Below are 26,317 nucleotides of genomic sequence, written 5' to 3' on the forward strand. Positions count from 1 at the left end.
ATAGTGTACAAAATTATGAAATTGAAATTGAAATATAAAGTGAAATGAAATATTGATTCCCCCCCTCCCCCTGACCTCTTAGTGTTTTTCATAACATCTTCTGATTAGAGGAAGAAGATCCCTTTCCTCACTTCTTATTTTGAAGTCCTGATCAGATATTGATCAAGGACCTTAGTGATAGTCACATATCTCGACTTAACCACACTTGAGAACAAGGTTGCAAACAATGTACATCCGGATGTAATTAACATGACCACTAGTTCTACGTGGATTAGCGTTAAAGGGTTAATATTGTTTTTAAGCAATAAACCTTTCCTTAAAGCGCTTTTCTTAAAATATGAATTAAGCACGTGGGCAGTATTCAGAAAAGCGATAAAACGGTTTCTCGCACGGGTGAAAGGTTGTATGCTGTATTTTACCAAAAGCACGTGATTAGCCTTAACAGGCAACATGTAGCAGGGAAAAATTACTTTTCTCGCGCACTCTCGATTTGATATTGGTTTTGCAGAAGTCTACACGAGATTGTGTGACAGCCGTTGGATCGAGCGGGGTCACATCAACGGTGGAGATCATCCAGGCTAGTTGGCGAGCAGATGACGTGACAGCCATTGGAAGGATGGGATAGATCTATGGTTGAGAGTTAACCCGATCGCAAGCTCTATGGAGGAATATCCCAAACCGCTAGATATATGTGCGATAAGGTTGTATCCCTCATCTACGCACCCAAAGGTTACGGCAGCAGTTGCCTCCGATAGTCAGCCTGGTAGAGTGGATAAACTTAGGTGAATATGCTAAGTTTAGATGGAGATAAGTGCAGTCGCCAAAATAGTTGGAGTATCCCTAGCGGATAATGCATAAATACATTCCAGGAGTAGCTTATAGGGCAAAGAGCCAGAGAGACAGAGAGACAAAGAAGCTCATAGGACTAGCGAGAGTGAACCAAGAGGCTCGCTATGCTAATTAGAGCCTTTTGAATCCGATGGAATAGTCTAGAGAAGCTGAGGAAGTCATCTTCATGGAGAATTTCATCCAAGAGGATTGATTTTGGAGCTCAGTGTCACCAGAGGTTGGAGGCAGTTGTAGGAGCTACTAGTACTCATTCTGAGTAAGCCAATAGTCAATTCTGACTGTAATGAGCCTTCTGAATCCATTGCAGGGATTTTCAAAAGCATATGGAGACTTCTAAAGGCCAAGATGCTACAGAGAAGTTTCAAGTAGAAAATGATCAAATGATCATTCTGTTGTGGGTGTCTGATATATGCTGCAGACAGTAGAAGAAGTTTCAGAGACAGTTGAAGAATTTTGAAGGAGTTAGTGCCATCAGGAAGCTCAGGGTAGCTCAGAGCACTGATTGAAGGAATCAAGTCTAAGGAAGCTTAGATCCATTTATAGAGTGATGAAAACCATGACAAGGATATAGATGGTATTCTAAGCCCATTGGTGTAGTTCAGTAACCTTTGGAGTTAAGTGTGGAACTTGTAAAAGATACTTTGCCATAATCCCAAAGAGCCAAGTCAAGTTGACAAGAGCTCCAGGAGAGGTAGCCCACAGTATTTGGGTGAACTTCTAGATTAAATTTGTTGTTATGTGTGGTTGTTTATTTGTTGCATTATATTTCTGTTATATGTGTTTTATATCAGCAGAAACACTTAAAGAACCTAAACAGTTAAAATCAAATAGCATACACCTGTTTCAGGTGTTTAATTCTGCAAATGTCATACATAAGCTAGATAATATATTTGTTAAGATTTGGAGTGGGAGGTTCTTGTAAGCATAACAACTTGTTAAACCCCCATTTCAGATCAATTGGTATCAGAGCTAGCTGCTTGATTGACAGAGCATAGTTTCTTGATTGATAGAGCAAAAGATTGCTTTCTTGACTTGAAAGGTGTTTAAATAGTACAAAAGGATTTGACTATTTGATTGTTTGTAAACTGACTGTTCTTTGAGTTTACAAAGGTGAAGGGAAAGGTATTGATAGCTAAGTCTAGGAGAGGACAAGAAGGAAGAAGGGCTGAAGGCATTCTCCTTACCCAAAGGACCTCAAGACAACCCTTGAAGCACAAGAGGTTTGTTTGCAAAGGCTACTTGAATAAGCTTTGTGAATTTGGTTGAAGTTATTTTGTTCATTTTTATAATGACAACTGCTACAAGTGAGTGTTCAAAATCCTCCTCCTTCACAAGATTATTTGATGAAGATATGAAGCAAGACTTGTTCATCATGATGAATATGGTAAAAGAAATGTATGAGGATGAAAGGAAGAGCACGAAACTTCGAGAGCAGTTGAATTCCATGAAGGAAGAGAAGAAGTTTCTTTCTAACAAATTGCAGGAAATGGAGAGCCAACTTCATAATGCAAATATGAACCTAGAAAGGATGCATGAGATGGAGACACAGCTCCTTGTTGCCAAAGAAGCCTTAGTCAAGTATCATCTTGAGGAAGAGGTAAAAAATCCTAGTTTGTATTCAATTTCCTATAAGAATATTTCTTTTTGTTATTTTCAAAAGCATACAAGAGCCATAGGGTCCAAGTTGATGTCAAAAATGGGCAATGAAGGAAAAGGATTAGGAAAACATGCACAGGGCATTGTTGAGCCAATAATGGTTGAGGAAAGGCCTAAGTATTTGGGTCTTGGCTATGGACAATCTTATGGAGAAAGTTCCAAAGAAGCCATGAAGGCAATTGAAACAGTTCCTAGAAGGAGTTTCATTTCGGGTTCTCTACCTCAAGTTTGTAAAGCTTGTATTCATGGGGAATGCAATAGTTTGAAACATACTTTGCAAGAATAAGGTGTTCATAAGTAGGGGCTTGAACAAGAGAGTTGTGAAAGCTCTAAAAGCATTGAAGAGATTGATGGTGATCCAAAGGGAGCCACTTCTTCATTTGATTCACCTCCTCATGAAGGCAATAAAGGTGAAAGAGAAAGATATAATCATACTTCTTTTGATTATGCTAAGCATGGTAAATTTCCACATAAGCATTGGAAAAAAATTGCATGTTCCTTTTGTGGTTTGTTTAACCATAGTGTTTCTAGATGTTGGAAGAAAATTGCCACATACAGGAAAATTTTGAAGAAAAGGAGGCAAGAAGCCAATGGTCCATTGGACAAGGAAAATCATGCTGTGAAAAGGATGCACATGTGTTGCACTTATTGCCATAAGCAAGGACATATTGCTGAAAAGTGTTGGAATTTGAATCCAACAACGCTTCCACAACATTTGAAGAAGGTGGAAAGAGAGAATGGCAAGAATGGAAAGGAAGTTTCCATAATTAATGTGCTACAGGATGATCCACATGTTGATGTCAATGGGCAATTAAAGGAAGCGCCTTTGACATGGATTGGTAAGAAATGGTTAGATTTCTTATCCAATTAAGGTTTCATGTCTTTTGATTTGATGCATTTCTTTTCCAATGGAATGCAAGTTGCAGGGTTTACAAAAAGGTAAATGGAAAAAGTTGAGTATGAGACTCACTTTATTGCAGCAAAACTATATTCATTTCATCTTTGTAAGTACATTGTACTTGAGAGAAAGTTGATGGATAGAATACATACATGAGAATGATATGTATGAACACAGGGATGTTGATGATTTCCTTGTATTTGAACATGTATGTGTAATTGACTTGATGGTCGACTTCTTTGTTTAAAAACGCATGCAATGTCATATTGACTTGGAAAAGTTGATTTTGTCTCCAAGATTGTAAAAGGGAGATAATGATGAAGTTTTTCACAAGAGGTGAAAATCATCTACTTTGAAGAAGAATCGTTAAGTTATTTTTGTACATGCTTGACTTGAAGAGTCAGTTGTTTAAAAAAGGAATGTTTTTGTCGGCTTCTTATTTAGTCGAACATTTGTACACAAGATGTAAAGACATGATGATGATTCACATGATGTGAAATTTGTTTCTTTTGATGGAGAAAGAGGTTATGTGTTTTTGACAAGATGTCAGTAAAACATACTTTCATTGGTACAAATGCAAATTTTGGTTGAGTTTGCATGAATTTGTGATGTAATCTCACGTTTTTCTGAGCCACCTTGGATCAATGATCAAGGAAGTAATGTTCATCTACCTTTTGTAAACATCTCAACAAAAATTTTGAATGAGTTCAAGGAAGACAGTTCTTAATGATGAGCCTCATCATTGAGTAATTATAAGGGCCTTAATTCACCTCATAGCTTAGTCAAACCAACTATTCTCGCAACTTATTTCATACTTTTGATTATATTTTGTTTATGAGATGTGTTAGAGTTGGATAATTTTCTTTGTGGTCTAATGTGCATGTAATGCAGGAATAAAGGATAAAAGCAAGGAAAAATGTAGGAATAAAGGATAAAAGCAAGGAACTGTGCCAAAGACCTTGGCCAAAACTCGAATGGGACAAGGGAGAGAAATTATAGGAGGTAAGCCCTCCTCACTTACTACCCCTCCATTCGAATATTCCTCCATCATCTCGGAGTGCAAACAGCCAAATCATGAGGACTAGAAGATAGCCGAGCAAGTGAAAGGGACATAAACCAGTTTATCTTGAGTTGGGAGCCAAGCCTCCCTAATCTGAAGGAAGTTGTTGGAGCCTTTAGATTTATAAGTAGAGAGGCTTAGGACCTTCGTAGGATTAAGATTTTTATTCTAAAAATCTACTTTATTTTTGAGTTGCAAGACTTGTGACAGTTTTTTATGTAATACATGGTTTTGATAATAAGAATGAGTTTCATTTGAGCCAACACTGAGTTAACTTAGAGGGTTGAAGCTCTTGGGTTAGGGCCCAACCCGAGTAGCCAAAGTTCCTCTTTATTGTACTATTACACTAGCATAGATTCCTATTTTTCTGTTCATTTTCTTATGTAGTTGCATTTCCATTATAGCCGTATAGAGTAAATGATTCATGGTTTAGTTGTTCATTTGTAGCTGCATTTTCATTACATAAGTATCGCATAGATTTATGGTTTAACTATTCATTTTCTTAAGTAACTACATTCCCATTAGAATAGTGTAGAGTAGATTGTTTGGGATTTAGTTTACTTCCATTTGTGCCTTCTTTCAATTAGCAGGTTAGCTAGGAGAAAAAGATCACCATAAGGTTGTCCACAAGTGTCTCGGCCTCATCTCCTCCCTCTGGGACCATGACTTGATGAAGAGACCCTTCAACAACCCCAAAGAAATAGGTTTCTAGTTCTTGCATGAGCTTTAGAGTTTGGTGTTTGATGTAGTTAATTGTTTCATTTCATTGTCGTTGTTCTCCCTCACTCTCAGTCCAGCCTCACCCTCACTGGTTTTTCTGTCATTTTCATTTGAAACCTCCTTCAACACATTCTTCATGCATAATTTCCTCACTGTATGATCCACAACAAACTTGACCAATCACTGTTTGATTCATTAGTTTACCCAACGGCCATCGGGCATGAAGTCTTCCACCTACTTTATGCAGTCCAATCTCCATCGTCGATCTGTCTAGCCTGATTTGATGACTATCACGTCACCTGCTCACCAACTAGCTTGGCCATTCTCCAGTGTTGATTAGTCTCAGCTGATCCAATGACCATCATGCAATCTCATGCGGATTCTTGCACGGTTGTTATCCGCACAAGAGCACGCAAGAAAAGTGGTTTTCTCGTGCTATGTGTCACCCAGTTAGGTTAATCACCTGAAATGCTGAAATACAGCTTACAACTTTGAGGGTGCACGAGAAGCTACTTACCACCTTCGAAACATACTACATCATTTCCGCACATTTTTTTCCCCTGATATGATCTCTGTCATTCATCTGCCATTAATCCTGTCCATCCATCTCTTGACTTAATCTCTGTGATAAGATCTCTAACATCCATCTCATGTTAACCCTATTCGTCCATCTATTCACTAAATCGCCCACAATAAGATCTCTTTCATTCATCCTGTTCATTAACCTAATTCATCCATCTATTCACGTAACCTCCTGGGATACGATCTCCATCGTTCATTTCCCATTAACCCGACTGATCCAACGGTTCTTATCCACTGTTGCTTCCTTATGTCCTCCTTTCACCAATTTCAATCTCTGATTTCTTTTCCGTTGGAAAACAGACTTAATTTAGTTTCTTTTCTTGCACCTTAGTATAGTTTGTTGCTCTTTGCTTCTGTAATTTAGATAGCAGCGTTAGGTTAGTGATTGGTTTAGCAATTCTGCTTAGCATAGTTGTTTAATTGGTTAATTAGGTTATGGTGTGAGTTAGCATTACATGTTGTTTTCTTCATTAATATAGTAGAGTAGCTCTCTCTTAGAATAGATTTTCTCTTCTTCCATCAAAAAATCAATCTCCTTTTGACCCTCTAGAAGTCTGGCTTGGAACCCCTAGGGTCTCTTTCTAGATGCACAGTGACAACAAGCAAGACCTTCAGTTTTACTTGTGCATATAGCACTGTCACCTCTAAGTTTGTACGAACCCCAGGTTGATAAGTAAAGTTGGTAGCCTCGGGAGTTGTAGCGTTCTTGTTGCAATACCTAGGCTCATCACTTTTTGTCACTGTTGTTGGGGAGGTGTCAGAGTAGAATGTGATTACTACTATTTTCCTCTATTTCTAGTCTTCAATTTTCTGCCATTAGTTAATTTTTGAAAAATTAATCTAGTAGCTTCCTTTATTTCATTTGTCATTATCTGCTTTCCTTTCCATTCTGCAAGTAGAATTTCAATTCAGAAGGTAGTTTCTTTTTGTTAGTGGTTTCCATTCAATCAGCAATTTCATTCTGGAAGTAGTTTTCTTTCTGTCAGTAGTTTTTCATTCAACCAGAAATTTCATTTCTGCAAAGTACTTTCTAGCTTTAAATAAAATATTACAAAAACCAAACCAAAAACATTTCCTTTCATGCCTCATAGGAATAGGGACAATTTAGGGAAATTCTTTCCAAATACCCCCACTGCATCCAACAGTCAACCTTCTCTCTTCTTTAGTGACTGTGAACTGGAAGAACCTTTAGGTGAGAAACCTTACATATTTGAAGAACCTACAGGGGAAGAAGAAGAGGAAGAACCCATTCCTACTAAACCAATGGCTGAAAACCAAAATGACAGAGGAAATAGAGAGAGAATTGAGGGTTCCTTCCCCATTAGGGAGACCAATGGGAATGCTATGATGAAGAATATAAGCCCCTCTACTCTACCTCATTTCCATGGCCTGACCACAGAGGACCCTGACACTTTCTTATTTGAGTTTTTTATTTATACCAAACCTATGACTATACATATGATGAGCAAAAGTTAAAATTGTTTCCATCTACCCTTAAGGATGCAACATTATACTGGTTCATGGGTTTACCTGGAGATAGCATCACAAATTGGGCTCAGATGCAACACGTTTTTAACAACAAATATAGGGACTACTGTAGGTCAAAGGATATTAAAGAAGAGATTTTCATGATGACCATAGGCCAGGATGAATCCTTAGAAGACTATGAAGAAAGGTTCGAGCTCAGTTACAAAAGGGCCAAGTGCACATTTTGTTAAGGGATGAATTCCCCTAGGGTCTTTGGGTTGACACCCTAGCAGATCAGAGGTTTTCTATATAGAGAAACACACATTCCATACAGGCATAATGCTAATATAAGAAAACTATACGATAACGGGCGTACCTGGGGGTCCTTCATTTGAGAAGATCCTACCAGGGTCCAAACCCTCTTGGAGTTCCTTTTGCTCCTTCACCCTGTAAAACAATCAATTCAAGAAAGTACAACAGTATATGGACTAAACATCATAAAGAAATCATCTTCATAATATATTGAAAGGTAGTTAGTTATGCAATTAAACAACCATTCATATATGAATCATAACATGGATATCATAAACATGAAGAAGATTTATATCAGGAACAAAGACAAGTGTTTCTTTTATTATAGACAAATAAAGTACAGAAAGGAATAATTTCACCTGATTCGTCCTTTCGCAGGCTCCAAGCGGAACCGTCCTCCAGATTCGTCCAGTCTCAAGCCTTTAACAAACTCCTTCCATGACTTACTCCATGATATCTCAAGTAGTAGATAGACATCATCACACAAGGAAACAAGGGTTTCCTGTAAATGGGGGAAGTGCAGGAGGCACTAGGATCTTCAGACCTGGTCAGGGAAATCTCAGCATAGTAACCTTTCTCTCTCTTCTCTCCTCCCTTAGGCCTTCCCATTGAAGCCTTTTATACTTCTCCCCAAGTAGTTTTTTAGTTGGGAATTCGTTGGGAGCAGTTGGGCCACGGGCACTAATAGCTAATCAGCAGGTAAAACCAGCGATCTCCACCCGAAATTAAGGAGATTTAATTTTTTAAAGTGTTTTAATACATATACACGGGTTGGGTATACACACACCCGTGTACACACGCGTTTAGCTCAGGGTAATGTCACGTATAGGGAATAAAACATTGTTTTTTAAATTTTGGACTAGGTCTGGAAGGAGGGGTTGCCCTGGGCCATGAGTGCAGCATCACAAACCTCAAGAGTGAGATTTGGAGCTATAACAGATGCCCCCTAATATATGAGGTCAGAATGGGTACATGATGGCTGAAATGTATTAAGCAAGTACATGGGAAGGAAATCTGTCAAAAACTGAGAAGGACTTCACCAGAGTTCAGCCTGCCAAGCCACAAAAGGAGATCAGAAAGAAACACTGTCTGAGGCGGGCAGACCCATGCTCAGAGAAAGTAAAGCATGTCCGCATATCAGGTACAAGCGGGTCCACTAAGTATACAAGTATAAAGAACTGGAAAATACATAATGGATCATCTGATTATGATTGAACAAGTACATGTCTAAATATCACATATAAGAATGTCAATGATGCTGAAGAATGAACTGGATCACTGATATCAAAGACTGATCTCAAAAGGTATCAAATGAACATGATGGAATAGGATGGTACTACACTGCAAACTCAGGTGCCAGCATATAGAATTTCACCATGAATGACTGCAACATATAAGGCGGGCTGGTATCAACTAGCAGCAACAGGAGCAACTATCAAGTGAACCAATGAATGTTGATGCAACCTGAGGTCTTCACCAACCGTTGTGGTACATTTCTACACCATGGGAATAAATGATCTGAAGTCGACCATGTGAGAAATACTTTGATTACCGGTCATTGATATATACCGTTAACAAACACGATACTGCTCACCAATAATGATAATGAGAGTCAAGGTACCCAATACAATCTAACAAGTGTGAATAGATGAGCTGGAGTCAAACACCTATAAGAATATATCAATCAGGAGACAATGACGGCTTCCCACTGTCGATAGCGAAGGATCTGCCACTAATGACTGCAAACCCCGAGGTACTACCAAATGGACTCTAGATATTTGCCCCAGAGCAATGAGTCGAAGTCGATAGGAAAAGATCCACTAGAAGGAAGGCATTAAGGCATCCTTCATCAATATAGCGCGAGTGTAACCCGTAGGCCAATAATGTGGAAGGAATCGGATGAAAAAGATGTAGTAACCCGACCGAAGTACGTTTCTGGTGTACACAAGATGTAGCTAGTGCACGACAGAAGCCCTCTGAACCAACCAAGAATGAAAGCTGACACAGAGGCGAGGTATCCACCAATAGGGTCAAATGGAAACCAAGGTACTGCACGAATCCCAATGTGTGATAATGTAAGCTGATTTCGAACACAAGGGAAACCACTCAGTAAAAGACCCATGATACTGATCGATGCTGAGCACAAGGTGACCTATCAATAATGAAAATAGGGCCAGGGTGCAGCTCTAGGTCTGTCCTCAGAGCAAGATGTCGTCGTCGATAAGGACAAGACCCGCCAGCAAGAAGTCAATGGGGACCTTCTCAAACCAGCACAGGTAAAGGACTAATATAGCTGATGTGATGATAGACATGATACTGACAACCAGGGATGGCCGACTGAAAAATGAGTCAAGAGACATCGCAGAGAAGCCGACTCAAGCTAACTTCCCTTGAACAAAAGCACGACACAATGTAACTATGTGGCATCATATGATGACTCTGTATAAGTTCGTCATGCAGGAGGCACAAACGAACCCTCCATATGATTGGAAAAAATAACCAATCGGGGGAGGACTGACTCAATAACAAGGTTAAGGCATGCCTAGGTCAAACTAAATCCCGCCCAAATGGAGGAGACTTCATTTTGAGTGCTTTGTTCAAGGGCGACATGACTGACTCTAGCTGCCAACAATAAATGGAAATACTGTCGCGTTCCCGCTCTGTTTTGGAATATATAATTTTTTTGTCTTTTTCTTTAAGCTGGAAAAAGAATAAAAGAATGCTATAGTACAGTGGAAAGAACAAGTGTCATTGAAACAGATGATCTAGTTCCTAGGATTGGAACATTCCTATGCTCAATGCAGGGAGGTGAAAACTGGTCAATGACACTCAAAGGTGTGTTCCTTCCACGGGTCAAGGTGTGTCAAGTTGCAGAAGTTAAAGGTATGTAGGTTTGATTTTGCAGTTGTCATGGTCAAAAGTTGGCTTAAACATGAGTCCAAGTGAAGCCGGCTAAAGGCCAAAAGGTGAAAATGGTGAAAATGCAATGCAATAGTAAAACTCAACACAAAGGAGCCTCTAGGGTATAAGGCCAGAACGAAAGTGAAGAAGCAAAGAGGAATGAGTCTTCATCGCATAAGTCATGGCAGGATTACAGAGGACTCCCGAGCCTACTCAAATCGGAGTAGCATGGGAAACAAATGTCAGTGAGGTGCTAACTACGATGCCCATGTAAAGGATGGCTTCTACCATCGTGTCATGATTTAAAGAATCGACGTGTGAAGATGGTTTACGAACCATAACACGATGGGATTGACCCTATGGCAAATGTATCGACAAATGGAGGATAGTATGTATAATGCAACGGAAAAATGGCTTCCCTAACCTATATGCCAGTGAGAAAATGATACCTGCCATGACGGGTCAGCAGTCATGGAACCATCTCGAAACTGTCAAAAAAACGTCCAAAATGTCCTGAAAGTCAAACCATTCTCGACATTCCAAGCTCCCAAGTTAAAAGTTACATGAGACCAAACAAAATTAAGTTTTGAAAAAATTTGCATTTTCAAAGTCTATAAAAGAGTTTTTGGACTCACCGTTTTCACCATTTGAGTTTGAGAGCAAAGAGGTGGAGCAAAAGGAGAAAACTTTTCCATACACCAAATTCAACCATTCAGATTCTTCCAAAATCTCCAGGTAACTCTTATACTTGTCTTGTAATCAATTGTGACTAGTTTTAGAATTTTTAATTTATGTTTTATCGTTGAATTTTTTGTCAAAAATTTCACCGCGGAATATACGTGGGTTGGGAATATGAAACCCACATAGATGTGGGCCATACACGCGACTACGTGTAAATGGACCCGCGTATACGCCACGAACATTTCAAACAAAAAAAATAATGGTCTAAAATCATTTTTTATTCAGGATGCCAGTCACTTGGCGGAAAGAGAGCATACCGCAGTGGATGATGAGGTCATGAACGATCCTAATGCTTTGGATGCCTTACGGGGATGTGGTTTGCTAAAATTCTTCAAATTGCCAAATATGAAAGCAAACACACGTCTTCTTGAGATGCTCATTAATTACTGGAGTATCGAGGATGATGCATTTATGATTGACCAGATGCCACTCAGGATAGAAGTGGACGACATTTATTTCATCACAGGCCTTTCCCGAAGGGGAGAGGTAGTACATTCCAGGGGCAGGACATGAGGCAGTCTCTCGATCGAGGACTACGTACATATATATTGCCTGAGACATCCAAAAAAGGTTGGAAGTCAGATTTCAATCACACATGTGAAGAGTTTATCGCTGAGGATAATCCTGTTGACCATAGCTAGAGTGAATGGATCAGCTTCTCTGCACCAGGCATCACGGCTAGCCATGAGCTTGGCGGTCGACTATCTCACCACCGTATTCAACTGGTGTACTCCTCTTCTGGCCAGCCTGAAAAGCCAGCTCACTTCCATCAAGAGAGGGCAGACCAAAAACTTCAGATACGGGACTATTTTGTGTTCTTTCCTTTTTGAGAGGGTCCCAACGCTTCGTCCTAGAGTGCCAGTTTCAATTAGCACCCCACGAGATCCACGCATGGGCAGGTGGGCTGACCTGATGAAACGTCTAGGAGGTGGGGACGTCCCACAGACTGCATTTGATGATGACTTCTTTTCCTAGTGGGATCAGCAGAGCATCGCCATAGATGACTACCCTTATGCTGGGTTGGATTTTCGAGGAGATCCCGACCTAGTATTACCACCGACCGCAGCATGGGGCGACATAGGTAAGTGTTTTTTTATTTTTATGATTTTTATTTTTATTTTATTTTTATTTTTAAAATATAATAATGAACTTTGAAAAATATTTTTGATAGGATTCAAATGACTAATATGATGATCATGTTCCAGATATTGGGCTGGTACGACCAGATGAGTTCCCATCGCACAGACATCGCGGCCGAGGGGCTGAAGGGGCAGCTGCAGACATAGAGCGACTACTACACACAGTTCAGCGGCACTTGGTGAGACTCACTCACGGAGTACCGATGGCTGCCGTAGAGGATCTTCCTGTAGATATGCAACGTCATGTGGTTGGCATGCCACATGACTGGGTTCGCACTCTTAGGCGTGTGGCCAATATGATAGTTACCTACTTAGCCGCTCATCCTGAGCCGGGGCATTAGATGTACTAGACATGATTATGGGCATTTGAGTCCCAATTTTGTATACTATTTTTGTAGATACTTATGTACACTAGAGATGTTTTATGATATATATATACAGTTCGACTTTTTGATGCTTGATTTTATTGTGATGAATGATTGATGTGCCAGTCTAATGCTTGATTAGTGATAGAATCAGCTAACCAATTATGAGATCTTGGAATGTGCAAATAATTAATATAAGTAAATGATCTTTGCAACAACCTCACCCTTAAAAACTAGCGATATAAACATGGATCCCTTACTCGATAAATGTTATTCAATTGTGACACTATCAATTGTGAATCAAGATAAACTACCAATGAGTCGATTTCGTGAGAAATTGCCTCGGATAGTAAATTAATGACGGCAATATACTCAGCCATATTATTTGAAGCAGGACCAATGCATACTCCCCTTGATACCATCAACTGACGAGTTGGATAGTAGAGTACCCAAGCTGCAGAAGCAAGGTTCCGAGTGTGCCGACTAGCACCATCGGTGAATCCAAAATAGACCAAGTCATCCATCAACACCTGCCACAGCAGACCAAAAAGTGTTGATATCAAAAACTCTCGATGAGATATGTACAAATATACACAATGTACAAAGAAGCCATTGCCTAGCTGCTACTTAAGCAAAGTACTTCTTAAGGTAGAGCCCGTCAGGGGCTTCGCCCACTTGCTCCTAGGGATGTTTATCGGTACAATTATAGAACCAATCAATACACTTCCTTCGGCGAATAACTGTGTTGGAGCCAAAGGAACCGTACAAACATCGCTAGTCAAACTGGAGGACCTAGATTTGACTTCATGCAAGGGAGGATGAAAACGTGAACGATGATGTAAATCTTCCGAAGGTCGATCTACAGCCATCATTGCTTCGAATATCGCTTCGTCAGATGGAAAAACAATATCCAAGCAATCCAACGCAGAAGTGGAATCAAGGGTCCGAATATGAGCCACATCACCATCTAACTCTTTCTCTGAGGAAGGAGTAGGATGATCGTCTGTAGAGTCATTAGTAGATTCACATCTAAGCTCTGCTGCAGACGTAGAAGATTCTATTTCACCCCCCTTGCCATCATCCGATGTGGTCATAGATGAAGATAAGGGTCCAGGATCCGAAAAATAATGAGCTTGAACAAACTCTTTCCGTAAAGGGTCCCTGGAGGATGAAATTGTATCTATTCTAGCCGTAGGAGGGGGAAGATCAAATGTACCCATCAATGAAGAGTACATCCCAACTCCTAGATTCTCAGTAGGCAGACGGGGGTTATCCACTAATGGAACAGTAGAGTCTGAAGTTGCTCGAGGATCAACTGGAGAATAATCCAATTGATCAACCTTAACAATTTTCCATTCATGAGGAAATCAAATGACACGAAACAGAGTCGAAACTATGGCATCCATTTTGTATACCTAGTTCCTTCCTAAGAGGAGATTGTAGTCTAGGTTAGCATCGATGACTTCTACTTCAATATTAACGACCTTCCCCCTAACACTTATAGGAAAGTTTGGGATAATCCCATATGGCCTATGAGAATGACCATCAAATGCTATCAAGAGGGTAGTTGAAGGAACAACCGAAGGCGATCCAATGGCCTTCCAACATGACATAGACATGACACACGTGGAAGCTCCCTCATCTATAACCATCCGAAAAATATTAGTTTTCTGGTAGGTAGAATTTATCTGGAAAGCCATATGATGAGGAAGTCTCTTTTTGACATTATGCATATCAAAAGTGAGAGCTAAAGACTTATTTGGATCTATTGCCCCCATTGCCGACAACAAGGCATTTCTTTGAGTAGGACACGACTAGAGAACCTCTAAAGCGGACATAGCACATGGACTCTGAGCCAGATCCTCAACAATGGAGTAATTCTGGGTGGCCCTAGCATTAGGATTAATAGTCGCGTGTTTAGCAGAACCTTTCGGTATCCATGGCATAGTCTCGATAAGGGGTCGCTCAATATGAAGGTCGGTATTTCCGGAAGCAGTTTTGTCCTTCGAAGTTTCGGCTTCACCGTAATCATGTGACCGAGTGGCCACATGGACATTAGAACTCATCATGAAAACATTTGATGATTTCTCCCCTTCCTGGTTGCCCCCTATGGAGGTACCAGGGTTTGAACTCGTGCCAACAAGAAGTTTCTGCCCTTGGGGAAAAGAGTTGGTTAACACAGCTTGAGAACTAGAAGTCCCTTGCTGCCCTAACAAACGCTGAACGTCTTCAATCTTGGGGCAGAGATGAGTTAAATGGTCTCCACTGCATAACTTGCATGGAAACTTGACTTTCTTTTTAGACTCATTTCTACCACCACCAGCATTGTTGCCAGGATTATTTGCATCAGTCTTCCCATCTTGACTCTTTTTATTACCTCGTCCTTTCTTCTTCCCATTGGAATTTTGATTTCCTTTGGGGTTGGTAGATTGGATGGCATTGACTGAAGAGGGTTGGGAAGACGAAGGGTTAGACGATGTGACCTGGTTGTTAGAAGTAGTTTGTAAAGACAACTGCTGCAGTTGAGTCAACAGGTTCACTACATTTGTGTCTATCGATCCAACGATACCATCCGCGTGGGGACCTGGCTTCGACTTGGCTATATCAACCTTAGTCCCAGGAGCATCAGGCAAGATTTTTTGTAGAATCCCAGACTGAGAATAAATCAACTCTAATTGTTGGGCTCTAAAAATAGCTTGCTCCTCAGAATAGACTCCGGACAGGGAGACATCCTTAGAGATTTTAGGTTGTAAAGATTTCAAAAACCATTCGAGATGGTATTCAGGGGGAATCTCAGCTTTAATAAGCCTCTTTCTTTGTCTCCATTCCTAAATGTGATCGGAGATGTGAGTTGCCGTGTCCTGACAGAAATTGGCCAGAAGTTCAGTTCCGGCATCATAACGGACAAGCAACTGGAAATGATTTAAGAAAATATTAGCTAAGTCGGCGAAAGATGTAAAGTTGCCCCCTCGCAACTCTATATACCACTTGGCCGCATTACCAGTCAAGGTGCGTTGAAAAGGTCTCAACCTAATTGAGTCATCAATAAGGGAGTTTGATGAGCACCACAGATGGAATGTGGTTACATGGTCACCTGGGTCTTCACCGCCCTTTCCCTCAAACTTTGGAATGTCTGAAGGGAGTTTGGTTGGGACCGGAGGCCAAGCCAGATTGTATTTGATTGGATCATTTGTTAATTTCGTGAGATCTTGCAAATTCAAAGTTGCCAGAAAAGGAATACTAGGAGGACCTTGGGGATTCCACCCAGACTGGGCAGAGTTCCCAAAGTTCTAAAAAGATTGGCCTGGATTTTGGAAGGCACCAGGCTGCCTGAAGTAACCCGCAGAACTAGCTGAACCAAAAGGCAAACCTTGTGATCCAACAAAACTCGAAGTTTGACCAACTCCAACTGAAAAACCTCCATAACCGGCGAAGCTCCCTCCTAAAGGATTATAAGGAGTCGATAACCCCTGATAAGGATTCCAAGCAGAAGCTAAGGGAGGAATACATCAAAATGAACTAACTGTGGAGTACGACCCATTCCCTTGTTGGCCAAAAAACGGATTCCCAGTTCCCATGCCACTAATCGCAGGGTTAGTCCAACCTTGGAAAGGATTGCTGCTTTGTCCTGTAGAAGAAAAAGGCATAGATCCTAGTGTCAGGTTGGAATGTGGTATATGACCACTTCCGAAAGGAAAACCCTGGAATGAAGCCGATCCACCCATCATGGATGTGGAGGCACTAAATGGAACTGATGGACTACCTTGTGAATGGGTGCCAAATGGGAAAAATCCAGTACTAAAAACATTTGCTTGGGAATTTCCACTCATAGAAGGAATGGAGGTAGACCCAACAAAAGATGTGCTAGCAAAAGACCCAAATAAAGATGCAGAGGGGATGGAAATAGTTCCTCCCCCTTGTACTAATGTTGGAGTCTGCATAGTTGTAGCACTTGTGGTAGAAGCCATGCTTCCAGTAGTGGTCATCGATGGTAAGTACGTAATGTGACCTGGACTTGATGGTCTATGCGTCGGAGTCCCAACGTATCGTAATACTTCTGGATAACTAGAAGGTAGGGGAGAATTCGGAGCCGCTAACGACTCTGGGAGTTCTTCTACCTCTATGTTATCTTTCGTCTGAAAGAGAACTCAAGAAAGAACTGGAGTGTTCCTCTCTTGCTCTGTGGAAGTACCAGGCCTATTTTGAACACTAATTCCCCCGAGAGGAGGATCAATCCCTAATACGTCAGCTGCCACGGGATGAAACCTACTGGCAGTATTACCTCTGCTCCTTCTAGGAGAAGGCTCTAAACTTGGTGGTGAAAGACCATGAAGTCTTCGAGACCGTCTAGGTGATCAGTCAGCCACTTTGAATTTTTTATTAAGATCTAGCTAAAGACTCAAAAAATTGAAAGCTATGCCAACTAGGAGCACAGAGCACACACTAAAAAGTCCCTAAAAGATATCATCTAGTCAAACAACTTTCGAGTATTTTCGCTCTGGGTGATGAGGACCAGACACCAAAATACAATAAAGTGAAGTAAGGGGCCTTCCGAAGATAATCTGGGGTAATGATGGCCCAGACCTATTAGCGAAGGTAACAGAGGAAGTTACGCTGACCTCCTAACAACAGCCTGCGCCGATGCAAGCCCCCAAGCTTCCCAAGGGTGCCTTCTAGTAGTACCATTGAGAGTGATACAACGTCGACCTCAGGTGTCACAGGATTCCCCTCCACAGCCACCTGTGTAGATCCCTAGGAGTAGCAACTAAGGTTACCAACTCGTATCAAAAGCTAGGCGGAACAGTCTTGAGGTTAGATCCGACAAGTAGGAGAGGGGGTATCTCTCTTCCCTGTCTTCAAAAACCCTCGTGCTTAACTCCCAGATCCAGAGCTTTCCTGGTTTTCCTAACGCTATTGGATTTTCACTCACTATTCAGACTCCTATGTTTGACAGTTTAAATGGCCTTGGAGAATTATCTCTCCACTCACCTAATCCAAGGCCCTAAAATATCTTAAAACTTGTTGGTGTGTCTAATTTGACAATTATAAAAAGTTAACTAGTATATTTTAATTATCGCTTGTTTTTAAATGGGTTGTTCTTTAAGTCAAGGGATAAGCGGAAGTGAAACTAGTGGTGTTTTGATGCAAAAGAAATTAATAAAAACCAAACTATATGCAAATGCACTTGTTTTCGTTTTTCGATGAAAGAAATTTCTACTAGGTTCAGAGGAACTTCAAAGAAAGCAACAAATATTTCTTTTCTTTTCTTTTCTTTTACTCACACTTCACACTCACAAAAGTTAACAAAACTATGGATGTCCTAAAAAGATGTGAAAATTTGTCCTAATCCAATGAGTACATGCCGATGCAAGACTTAAGACTACTCTAAATCAAGAAATGAAAGTTACTTGTTTATCAATTTGATTTGCCACTTAAAATGTTTAGATGGAATATGAGTTACTAATGCTCATTTTTGTCTCTACACTAAAAGCAAGTTTCAAGACAAACAACAAAGCACTTTCATTCACTAAAAGAAACTAAATCAAAACAAATTTCAATAAAGCAAAACCAAGTTTTTCAAAAAAAAATTATTCAAAAACAAAAGCAAAAACGTCTTTTCAAAAGTGCTCTCAACAAGACTGAAACTTTATGATTGAAAAATCGGCACCAAACACTTTGCAAGCTGACAACACAAAATGGATGAAAACTTAACAACAAAAATGTGTTTCGAGATGCTCTTAACAATCAAAAGCAGTAATGAGATCTTTGGAAACAAAGACCAAAATATCAAAAAGACAATTTTCAAGAAAGTGTCAATCAACAACTTTCGAAAGCAAGAAAAGTAGATGGTCACAAAAATGTAGTTTTGACAAGCAAACACAAAAGGTCACCAAAACAAGATTTGACACAAAGATTGAGATCAATCTTTCTGCCCTGAAGGATTGGAGCAGCCAAGATCCCTAGTAAGAAATCTTGCGTGCTTAAACAAAAACGATGACGCTTGCAAAAGAACAAGAACAAGACCAACACTTCTCACAATCAGAGAGAATTTGAAATCAGATACTTGCTGTAAAACTAAAACTGACACAGAAAAGCAACTATTCAGGACTGAATCAAACTAGCAGACAGACCTTCAGAAACAAAAAGATTTGAAAAATCTTGAAAGTTACAAGATATACGCGACTGTATTGATGTACAGCTGCGTGTATACATGACTGAGCCAAAGGAAACCTGCATATAAGCAGGTTAACTTAAGGAAACTTGCATATATATGTTTTTGTAAATAAGAAAAACAGTGTATATAAAAGATTTCAAGAAAAAACAAAAAATAGTCTGAAGAAACTGACCAAACTTACAATTCAAGTTCCTACAGGAACAGACTACACAGCAACAGCAAGCAAACAGATAGATGAGCCCTGATTGGCTTGAATAAACCCAAACTAGGAACAACAATACTATTGTCCCTAGTGGAGTTGCCAATTCTGTTAAGGGATGAATTCCCCTAGGATCTTTGGGTTGAGACCCTAGCAGATCAGAGGTTGTCTATACAGAGAAACACACATTCCATACAACCATAATGCTAATATAAGCAAACTATACGATAAGGGGCATACCTGGGGGTCCTTTGTTTGAGAAGATCCTACCAGGGTCCAAACCCTCTTGGAGTTCCTTTTGCTCCTTCACCTTGCAAAACAATCAATTCAAGAAAGTACAGCAGTATATGGACTAAACATCATAAAGAAATCATCTTCATAATATATTGAAAGGTAGTTAGTTATGAAATTAAACAACCATTCATATATGAATCATAACATGGATATCATAAACATGAAGAAGATTTATATCAGGAACAAAGACAAGTGTTTCTTTTATTATAGACAAATAAAGTACAGAAACGAATAATTTCACCTGATTCATCGTTTCGCAGGCTCCAAGTGGAACCGTCCTCCGGATTTGTCCAGTCTCAAGCCTTTAACAAACTCCTTCCATGACTTACTCCATGATATCTCAAGTAGTAGATAGACATCATCACACAAGGAAACAAGGGTTTCCTGTAAATGGGGGAAGTGCAGGAGGCACTAGGATCTTCAGACCTGGTCAGGGAAATCTCAGCATAGTAACCTTTCTCTCTCTTCTCTCCTCCCTTAGGCCTTCCCATTGAAGCCTTTTATACTTCTCCCAAAGTAGTTTTTTAGTTGGGAATTCATTGGTAATAGTTGGGCCATGGGCACTAATAGGTAATCAGCAGGTAAAACCCACGATCTCTGCCTGAAATTAAGCAGATTTAATTTTTTTAAGTGTTTTAAGAGATATATGCGGGTTGGGTATACACAGACCGGCGTACACACGTGTTTAGCTCAGGGCAATGTCAGGTATAGGGAATAAAACACTGTTTTTTATATTTTGGACCAGGTCTGGAAGGAGGGGTTTCCTTGGGCCATGAGTGTAGCATCACAAACCTCAAGAGTGAGATTTGGAGCTATACCACATTTGACCCTGAGTCACTAAATCTAGTCCTACTTAAAGGAGTAAGGGAAGATCTTCTTAATACCTTACACATGTTAGCAGGAGGAGACATCTACCAGTTACCCTATGAGGATATCAAGACTGTATTTAGAAATCATTATAGGGTAGCCAGGAAAAAGCATAAGGGTAGTCAACCTATGGCCAGTACATCATCCTCCAACTCATCCATCAAGAGTGAAATTGGAAATATGTTGAAAGATTTCAAAAGTGATATGTTGCAGACCCTTGCCTTGCAATTGGACACCATGAACATTAGAAGGAAGCAAGAGGAAGCAGAGAGAGCCTTGTCCATCTTTTGTCCTAAATGCACCAGGAGGCATCCTACGAATGAATGTCCATTGAACTGCATTGATATTTTCTCAGTCTGTGAAGAAAACCACTCCACAGACAAGTTCCCTTCTTTACCTGGACTCAAAGCTATATATCAAGGAGCTAAAGGGGTCACTGAGCAACTTTGCTACATCAACCAAAGGAGACCTCTTGGGCCTAGACCATACCAGCAGGGTATGCAAGGGTCATCCCATGCATATTACAAACCCAACAAAACCACAACTATACCTTCTTGGGGACCCCCTGCTCATCCTTCCTAGTCTACACCCTCTCCTTGGTCCTATGCATCTCAGTATCATTTCCAGCCATCCAGCCAGTCATTTCAACCTTATGTTTAGCCACAACCTCAGTGGAATACCGCACTCCAGGGGTGGAGGCCCCAATTCAACAATGTTCCAGCCCTATTGCCTCCACCACCTACCCCTAACCAAAACTCCTACACTATGCTCCACCTAAGCAACCCCAGATGCTTGCCCAACCAAATCCAAACCCGAACAATAGGCAATCTCAACAAGTATACAATGGAGAGACATCATACCCAGCTTATGTTTCAGAAATCCAGGAGATCAACCTAAGATCTGGGAGAATTCTCCCAGATAACCAACCTCCCTCTCCACATAGGGATATTGAGGAAGAAAGACAAGAAAGAAACCTTAAATTAAATCCACCCTTTCCTGAGAGATTAGCCCAACCACTCTAGCCTATCGTAGAAGAAACTGAACTTTTGGGAGAATTGAAAAACCTATGTGTAAAGATTCCCCTTCTCCGGGAAATCAAAGATGTTCCCATTTACAATAATCTGATTAAGGAGAAGTGCTTCAAGCATCCAGGACGAAGAAAAAGAATTCCACTACCATTAATTTCATTGGGTAGTTGTTTGACTTAATGCAGGGGTAGGTAATATCTCCAAAATATTGAGACCCTGGAATCCCTATAGTAGATGTGCACATCAATGGCACAATTGTCCCATACACTTTGATTGATCTCGGGGCTACCATTAATGTGATCACCAAGGACACCATGCTCAATCTCAACCTCCAAGGGTCATTGAGGAAAACCACAACAGTTCTGCAACTTGCAGACCATTCCACAGTCACCCCTGAGGGAATTTTGGAGGATGTGATGGTCTCCATTGACTCTTGGGAGTACCCTGCAGATTTTTTAGTTCTCAAAACTAAGGCTAAGCTTACTGGTTTCCCTCTCATCCTTGGGAGGCCATGGTTGGCCACAGATAATGCTTACATTAGCTGTAGAGCTGGGAATATGATCATCAAGAATGTGCATATGTCCAAACAGTTAGTCCTATACCCTCCTGCTCAACCTACCCTAGAGAATAATTTACCTTTATGGTTGGAGGAGGAGGAAGAAGATGAGGTTTATTCTACCCAACTTTATGGTTTGGAAGTAACCATAGGAGGAGGACAGCAAGATGAGGATGACTTAATTGAACACCTGCTCCAGAATCCAACTCCTAGTTCATTACCATTAGAAGAAGAAGTAAGGGAAACCCAGAACAATCATCTAATTGACTTATTCTTGGCCAATTCCAACCCACTCTGTGTCAAAACCATATAATTTGGCCCAGAGAAAACTTTGACAATTAATGCATCTCTTTCTGCTTGAGAAGAGGAAAAGCTATGCAACATGTTGAGAGAAAACCTAGAAGGGATTACACCCCTGAGTGTGTACTCACCACATCTACATCAAAGAAGGTTGCAAGTCAGTTACGCAACCACAAAGGAGGATGAATCCATCCCTTAAAGACATAGTCAAAGAAGAACTGCAAAAACTACTAGATGCAAGATTCATTTACCCTATCTCAGACCGTGAGCGAGTCTCTCCTTTAGTGTTAGTTCCCAAGAAAAATGGTAAGTGGAAGATTTGTGTCGATTACAGGGAGTTGAATAAAGCCACAAAGAAGGATCATTTCCCCCTACCCTTCATTGAACAAGTGCTAGATGGCCTGGCAGGGAAGAAGTTCTTTTCATTCCTAGATGGATTCAGTGGGTACAACCAAATCCAAACCTACCCAGAAGACCAAGATAAGACCACATTCACCTATCCTTGGGGTACTTTTGCCTATAGGGTCCTTCCTTTTGGCCTATGCAATGCTCATGCCACTTTCCAGAGAGAAGTCTTGATTATTTTTGTTGAATTAGTACATGATGTTGTGGAAATCTATATGGATGATTTTACACCTAATGGCTGTGACTTTCAAGAATCCCTAGCTAACCTAGGCAAAGTATTGCACCAATGCACTGAAATGAACATGTCTCTCAGTCCAGAAAAGTGTGAATTCTTAATGACTGCAGGGACCATGCTAGGTCATTCCATATCTCAACAAGGACTGCAGGTGGACCCAAACAAAATAGCAATCATCAAAAGGGTCCCACCTCCACAAAAATAGAGATATGTTGGGAGTTTCTTAGGATTAGCTGGATACTACCGAAGGTTCATAAAGGACTTCAGCAAGTTGGCCTCTCCTTTGTTTGGGTTGTTGGCCAAAGATTCTAAGTTTGTATTTTCAAAGTGTTCTCAAGAGGCCTTAGACATTCTAAAGGGTAAGTTAACCACTGCACCAATTCTTCGAGGCCCAAACTAGGCCCTCCCCTTTCATATTCATGCTAATGCCTCACAGAAATCCATAGGAGCCGCCTTAGGTTAGGAAGAGGAGAAATTACCCTATGCCATATATTTTATCAGTAAGAACCTATCAAAGGCTAAGCTAAATTATATTGTAACCGAAAAGGAACTCCTTCCTGTTGTGCATTCATTAAACAAATTTAGGCATTACATTACAGGCTATCAAACATTTGTGCATCATGACCATGCTGCAATCAAATATTCAATGAACAAACCAGATGTGAATGCTAGGATTATAAGATGGTTGCTTTTATTACAACATTTTGATCTAACTGTTGTTGATAAGTCTGGTAGGGAAAATTTTGTTGTTGACTTTCTATCTAGGATGAATATGCCTATAGGTGAAGAAGGAATGGTGGATGACTAGTTACTAGACGAGCATTTGTTTTCTATTTCAGTTCTCCCCCCATGGTTTGCTAATATAGCAAACTATCTGGTACTAACATAGTTCCCACCAAACTCGCCCTCCAAAGAAAAGAGCAAGATAGTAAGGAAAAGTTCCCCCTTCACCTGGATTAGGGGAAATCTGTTCAAACTTGGCCCAGATCAAATCTTGAGAAGGTATGTAAGGGAAGAGGAATTTTTTGACATCCTTCTCACCTGTCATGATGGGCCTTGTGGAGGTCACTTTTCAACAAAGAGGACAATATTCAAAGTGTTGCAAGCTGGCTATTACTGGCCTACTCTTCATCAGGATGTGGAAAAGTACATTAGTCAGTGTGATCAGTGCCAGAGGATGGGAAAGCCTACTCCAAGAGATGAAATGTCCCCACAACCTCAAGTGACTTTCGAGCCATTTGATAAGTGGGGCATGGACTTAATTTGTCCTATCAACCCTACTTCAAAGCAAAAGCAGCATATTATTGTGTGCAATGATTTTTTGACTAAGTGGGTTGAAGCCAAGGTGATTAAGGCAGAAACAGAAGAGAAGGTGGCTGAGTTCCTAAGGGAGAATATATTCTACAAATTTGGGTAGCCTAGAGCGCTAGTTACAGAGCAAGGCAACCAGTTTACCTCCAACATCGTTGAAGAACTGCACAACCATCACAAAATCAAGCATAGGATGTCCACTCCTTATCATCCACAAGCTAATGGGCAAGTGGAGGTGACCAACAGGGCACTGGAGACCATCTTAACCAAGGTAGTGAGCAACAGCAGGAGGATTTGTTGGAAATAATACTAAGAGGGGGGGGGGGTGAATCAGTATTAGCAAGTCAATAATATTTATTTTCACAATCATATTTGTATACGCTACTTCAGTTAATGAAACTTGCGTATATACGCAATTGTTGTTAAGAAAACTAGCATATATCTTGCAGACTTATAATTTAGTTAATTCATCAAATGTTGATCTTTAATCTGTGAATCATAACCATATAACAGTAACCAGGTACAGTAAAAAAAAAAAGACAATCACACACAAGAACACAAGATATAAGGTGGAAACCTGATGTGGGTGAAAACCACCTGCTGCAATTTATCTCTATCTTCTTATAATAAGAAACTTCTTTTTACAATATTTTTGTACTAGTGCAATCTTATACTAGTATGCAAGCTTCTACCTGCAGAAGGCTACAACCTTCTCTCGTTCTCCAGCTTCTCCTGGAAGGGAGCTACAACCCCCTTAGCTCTTGTACTAGTTGATGTACTAGTACGTAGGTGTTGACCCACAAAAGGCTACAACCTTCTCTTTTCTTCCAGGGACCACGTTTCATAAATTTTCAGACTGGATCCATCAATAAAATCAATCAAACATCAAATATATCTACATCAACCAATCTCCTTTGTACCAATCAAAACTGAATCAAACAATCACTTTTCTGAAAGCTGTAACTAGAACATAGTAATAGTAACCACAAAACCCAAGCTAGAACCCAGAACACTGCAACAGCAAACAGAAGTAGCTAAAACATATATAATGAGATGTACACTACTTCAATGTGTCGAACCTACGTGCATACGCACTTCTCTTAAGACAAACCTGTGTATATGCTGTTTTCAAATGTTGAACCAGCGTGTATACATGCCCTTGCTGTAATGAACCTACATACAAATCTGTAAAAGATGATTTAACCTTTACAACTATTTAGACATCAGTTATACCTAGATCATCAGATTTATAGATTACGGAATGCGCCAACTATTCAAATAAAAGATCAAAACCACATAAATATACTTCTCTTCAAGCCTTAAGATCTTGTCCCATCAATAGAACGTATCCTTCTTCAAGCGCTCAGGTTCCTCCTTGATTCAGATCTAGCTATGCACCATAACCCAATGACCAGTATTCTAGATCTTGCTCTTCATTAGATATTCAATTACTTGAGTGCCTTTGCCTAATGATCTCCTCCTCCTTTTATAGTCTTAGGCCTTTCTCAATACCATGGGCCAAAACCACGTAGATTCAAAACCTTGGACAAAATACGTAGGGTCAATACTTCGAACAAGATACCTTGGATCAATACCATGGGTCAAAATACCATGGTCCAAATACCATGGACCAAAACCAAATTTTCAAACATGTACACACTTTTCCTTGCGTGAAAGTGTGTGTATACACAAACGCGCCTTTTGATTGGCTAATTGGCGTGTATACGTGGCTTGGTTAAAGGGAGCCTGTGTATATCTCTTTTTCCTTCATTCTGAGAGCCTGAACTATGATCTGTCATCTGAGTGAGTTTCCATCAAGGACAACACCTATCTCATAGCACCAAACCTGTGTCATAATGCCAACAGGATTGGGAAGAGATACAAGTTGATGCCACCAGTGCCTATAATACAACATGGAAGACCACCACTGAATTTACACCCTATGAGCTGGTCTATGGGAAAAAGGCTTTGTTGTCCATTGATTTTGAATATAACACATTGAGGATGGCAGCCCAACTAGAATTGGATCTCAGTCATGCACAGAAAGAAAGAATGTTCCATTTGAACAGCTTGGATGAATTCAGAATGCAGGCCCTCCTACATAGAGAGATAATTTAGCTTCAAAGGAAGATCTGGCATGACAAACATATTAAGGAGAAGCAATTTGAAGAGGGAGACTGGGCATTGTTATATGATTCTAGGTATAAAGACTTCAAGGGCAAGCTAAGGACAAGATGGCTCGGACCTTATGTGGTGG

This window comes from Pinus tabuliformis, chromosome 7, assembly GCF_031772625.1.
Source record: "Pinus tabuliformis cultivar Carrire ecotype Pingquan chromosome 7, CPIR1, whole genome shotgun sequence".
Classification (NCBI taxonomy): domain Eukaryota; kingdom Viridiplantae; phylum Streptophyta; class Pinopsida; order Pinales; family Pinaceae; genus Pinus; species Pinus tabuliformis.